Raw genomic sequence first — 5,372 nt, forward strand, 5'->3', positions numbered from 1 at the left:
AAAAAAAATGTTTAGGGGTACTCTCATTTTCCTATTCATATTGAAATACTGCCCCTCAATGAGGCCAAACTTAGATTCAAAAAATGTTTAGGGGTATGCGTACCCCAGAAAAAAGCACTGCATCAATCAAAACTTATTTACACTGTTAAATTCATCTTAATGCTGCCAACGTTTCCAGCTGTACACAATTATTTCCCAAGAAATAATAGGCGAATTCTTACCACACTATACATACGTTAACTTTGGGTAAGTGAGATTCAAGTGACAATTCTGTTGTGAGTGAGCTCCGTGGAACACCAGCTTTCAAAGATTTTTACAGCTGTTTAGTGCTCTTGCTGCAAGTGGAAAAAGCCAAGCCTGCCCTACATGAAATTGCTTTCTTCAAAATGGACAGGCCACCCTGATGCATCGCAACCTATGAGAATATGCCTTTGTCCCGTGTGGGCCCAGTAGCGGCATTGGCCCCGCAAAGTTCCCTGCAGCTTGCAGGTGGTGACGGACAACTGTGCCCTGCTGAGCCTCAGGGCCCGGCGGTAATGGGTTCCGCCTCTGTTGCAGATGTCCTTTATGTCGCTCCTGGGTGCATGGACAAAGCTGTTGGTGTCTTTGCAAGGCCTCGTCATCCCCCGGCGCAGCATCATGGCCCCACAGTAATCCTGCCCGGCCACATTGGTCCGGGGGAAGTCGCTGTGCTGCCTCAGGAACTTCTCGTGCCGAGGATTCTGCGAGGAGACGCGGCTTATGATCAGGCAGGAAGCCAACAGGAGCAGCAATAGCGCTTCGTTTCCTCTCAGGGAGATCATTGTTGCTGCTGATTTCCGACGAACCTGCAGCCATCGAAAGGAAGCAAGTGAAATGGTTATTTCGCATCACTTTACAGTGGTGCCTCGGGTTAAGTACTTAATTCGTTCCGGAGGTCCGTTCTTAACCTGAAACTGTTCTTAACCTGAAGCACCACATTAGCTAATGGGGCCTCCCGCTGCTGCCGCGCTGGTGGAGCGCGATTTCTGTTCTTATCCTGAAGCACTATTTCTGGGTTAGCGGAGTCTGTAACCTGAAGCGTATGTAACCTGAAGCGTATGTAACCCGAGGTACCACTGTATATTTTTAAAAAATGGGTTGCAGTGTATCGTAAAACAAATAAGCATTGCAAATGAAGGTCAAGATAAAAAAAAAAAATAGTATTTAAAGAAGCGTGATTGACAGGAAAACAAAACAGAAAAAAATTGAAAAACTGAAACTCCACATGGAGTTTTTTTTAACTTTTTTTACTTGATTTTTGCAGTGAACAATACAAGTGGTTTTATTCGGGGGGGGGGGACGCAGGGATATGCATACCCCTAAACATTTTGTGAATCTTTGTACTTTTGTCCATTTACTGTATTCATCTTTCCTTATCTGAACTGTAAAATGGTGATTTTCTTGAGTCAAAATGAGAGTACCCCTAAACATTTTTTTAAGAAAAAAAGCACTGAACAATACCATAAGAAGTGTTGTTTACCATCAAACACAGACCATTGGTCCATCTAGCTAAACGCTGTCCACACTGACTGGCAGCTGCTGTGTGGGGTTTAAGTCAAATGGTCGCATCTAGCTGTACAGTACCAATGTGAGAGAACTGCTTTGCCCCAGTCTCAAGACGCCCACTGCAAAAGTAGGCTAGGTTGGTGCAGTTGACACTAGATGGCAACAGAGAACAATAGCTAGCCTGTCATGAAGCAGAAACTGTGTGTGAGAGAGATTGCGATAACCTTCCATTTCTGTTCAGGAATGTTTTTAGTGCACCCATATGCAAAAGAGGGCAAAGTCTCTCATATCTTTTAAGGGTTCTCTATCAGGCATAGCTTGGTGGCAGGGAAAAGCAAAGTCAAACACGCCGGAATTCCCACTTTTTGAAAGGCACAAGGACTGTGTTTTCAACATTACAGCAAGTGATCATCTTAAAGGTGCTCTTTTAGCAATTTCTTATTCTCTCTCTCTCTCTCTCTGTCTCTCTCACGCACACCCACACCCACCCACACCCACAAATTCTTGCTCTGCATGGACTAGAACAAACCCACAGGTGGGTTTCATTGGCAAGACTCAGCTCTGGGACATAACAGGTAATTTTAAGAAAGAAAGAAAGAAAGAAAGAAAGAAAGAAAGAAAGAAAGAAAGGAAGGAAGGAACAGTCCTGGAGACCAAAAGGGTTTACCATTATTTATTTATTTACCATTTTGTAACAGAAGAAGCACTAAATGTGGAAGGGGAAATAACTTCTTTCAAACAAGTAAAAAACCAACCCCCCCCAAAAAACCTCAGGTATTGTTACCATTGTAACAAGGAACTAGTCCCTCAGGGGTCTCACACATTCCTTACCCTTTTGCTCAGTTAGTCAGAGGCTCAGCAATAGAGGTTTACTTTCTGGGTGATTCTGCTGTGTGGAAGGGAATCAGTGCCACAGGAGACCCCCCTTTCCTCTGAGGGACAGTCGTGGATACATGCAGCGGGGTGCCTTATTCTCTCTCTCTCACACACACAACACACAGTCACACACTTCAGACCTTCTTGTGTGTCATGACTGCAAAGCACATACTGTTAGAATCTTTTTTTTTTAGTCTGGGGGGAGCACAGAGTCTGGGTATCCTGTGCCCCCCTCTAGAAGCTTTTCAGCGCCAGCTACCATAAGCCCCAGCCAGCATAACGGGTGTTCAGTGATAGGAAAGGATGATCTCTGCTTCTAGTCAGTGAATATTCTTCACATTTACAAAGCTGAGAAAGGTGCTTTTATATTAATATACAGGATTGTGAATTGTTTTTGTATGCCACAACCGCAGCAAGAATATTATTGGCACAGAAATGGAAAGGATTGCCGACGAAAGAAGAATGGCAGATGAAATTAATGGACTATGCAGAATTAGACAAACTGACAGGAAGGATTCGAAACCTGCGGCACCAGAGATTCTTAGAGGACTGGAGTAAATATTTGAACTATTTGAAAAGCAATGGTAATAAACAGATTACGCCAGTAGGACTGCAAGAAGTTTTGTAAGGAGGACTATGCGAAATATTGCAAGGAAGACTATGAAGAGATTTATCAGTTAAGGACAATCAAAAGTAATAGAGAAATTAAGAAATGCAGATTAAGTGATAAAGAATGGAAAATCTTCAGAGGTAGTTGATGGAAGTCTAAAATATTGCATAAGAATTTATGTTAAATGATTGTTGGAAACGATTTGTTAAAAAAATAATTAAAATGTATATATAAAAAAGTGCTTTTAAGAGCAAATAACACACATGCAGCTGAAGGGAACTGAGCCTCCCCATTCTCCCCTTCTTTATAGCCTAGTTGATACTGGAGCTAGGATGGGGGAGAAAGCAGGCACTGGCCCATAGGGAGGTGGTGCTGGGAAGTGTCCCTGCAAACATTCGTGTTTATTTTTATGTCAAACACAAAATCTCTGCTCTCCATCTTCTGCGTCACAAATGCGCACGAGGAAACAAACAGGGCTGCCGCCGCCTCACGTAGTTTGACCTGTAAATTGTCACAGCAAGGGCCCCTCCATTCTCCCTTCGCAGCAAGAAGAGCGAACCTGTGGCCCTTCAGATGTTGTGGACTACAAATCCCATCATCCCTGACCACTCGGCATGCTGGCTGGCACTGATGGGGTTTGAAGTCCAATAGTATCCATAGGTTGGCAGCTTCCCCACCCCTAGCCCACACGGTGTAAGTCTAGCTGGGTTGCAACCAATGTTTCCTTTGGCGACAAACTTAGCCTCACTCCCTGACACAAGCTAAGGACCACAATTTTATCACCCAGAACGATTTCTGCACCAACTTACGCGATCTTCTCAGCCAGCACTACTCAGAAATGCCTCCAAATTCCCGGGGGGCTGTCAGAGCGGTGAATTCGGTTTCCTGTAGAACTGAACATTTCCCCTTGGGCTCTTTATACCCAGCCTAGCCAGCTGCTGGTAAAAGGTTAGTACTGATCACATGCAGCTGGATTGAACAGGCAGACAATGTGTGGATCACTGAGATGGAGGGTAGGGATTAAGAAGAACAAATGCACTGAGGATCAAGACACAGTTGACCTCATCGTGGTTTGAAGTCTCTCTGTTAACCAGTAAAGATAACACTACTTCCTGAATCCTTCTGAATATTTCTCCTGGGTGTGTGAATCCTGCAAATCATCATCATCATCACTTCTTGATTGATTTAAACAATACTGTTACTGGGAATGGGGAAGAAATTTGATTCAATTCGCACTTAATGGTCAACATACTTAATTCACACTTTCTGGAACATTCTGCCTATTGAAAAATGGCCAACCTTAAAATTCGCACTTTGGTGAATTTTTCAGTGCAGTTCTGCTGCCAGGCAATGTGTGCAAGAATGCATGTGCTGGAGTAAAATGTGCTTATAAATGCATATGTAAAAAAATTAAAATAAATAAATAAATGCACATATGATTGAGAATCACATTAAACTGGCATTAGAGAAGGGCAAATTGCTTTGCAAAAAAAAGTATGCGTTGGGCAAAATGGCATAAAACATGTATGTATTAGGAGAAATTCACACAAAATGCTGATGAATTTTCATGGAGACTTTTTAAAAAATGAAACTGCTGTGGAGGTGAATTTAAGATTGGATTTAAAAATGAGAACTGGAGAGAAAATGAAACTGACAGATTTGCTTACCCCCTAATTATTCCCTGTTTGGGTGGATGCTAGAACTGTCTTTAAAAAAAAACAAAACTATTCGAAATTTTCAGCATAACACAAATTAAAGCTAATTAATTATTTACCACTTCTTGACTCCCCCCCTCCCGGTTGCCAATGTCTCCCCTTTGTTTTGTTTTCCATTCAATCTCAAATCCATTAATCACCTTAATACAGTGGTACCTCTGGTCCAAACAGGATCCGTTACGGAGCTCTGGCCGGATCCTGAGGTTTTGCAACTGGAGGTGCCACTTCTGCGCACACACATGGCTGCGGCACAGAGATCGCTTCTGCTCCCGCGCAAGCAGCAAAACCCGGAAGCCGGTTTGCTGCTTTCGCAACCCGAAGTTTACGTTACCTGAGGGTAACATAAGCTGAGGTTCTACTGTACACGGTACTTCATAGATGCTGTATCAATCCTCCTAAAGTTTTTAACTCTTCACAGTGAACTTTAAGGTATTCTATAATTTTTTTCCAGTCTTGTACAAACTTTTCTTCATCTTGCTTGCGGATCTTCCCGGTCATCTTTTCCATTTCAGCATAGTCTGTCCTCTTTGTTATCCATTCTTCCATCACTGGAACTTTATCTTCCTTCCATCTTTGGGCAAATAGCATCCTTGCTGCTGTGGTTGCATACATAAATAATCTTTTAACATTTCTTGGTAAGTCTT

General features: G+C 42.8%; 1 pseudogene across 1 annotated transcript; it reads right to left on the reverse strand.

Annotated features, from left to right (window-relative positions):
• On the reverse strand, positions 1 to 5,040 carry LOC308461278 (ribonuclease pseudogene; annotated as a pseudogene). The gene is made up of 2 exons (XR_013991520.1): positions 4,869 to 5,040; positions 1 to 827 (listed from the first exon to the last, which is right to left on the reverse strand). The product of XR_013991520.1 is annotated as a ribonuclease pseudogene (transcript).
• Positions 5,041 to 5,372: the final 332 nt, after the last annotated feature.

This window comes from Podarcis pityusensis (genome assembly GCF_964106645.2).
Source record: "Podarcis pityusensis genome assembly, chromosome: 13".
Classification (NCBI taxonomy): Eukaryota; Metazoa; Chordata; class Lepidosauria; order Squamata; family Lacertidae; genus Podarcis; species Podarcis pityusensis.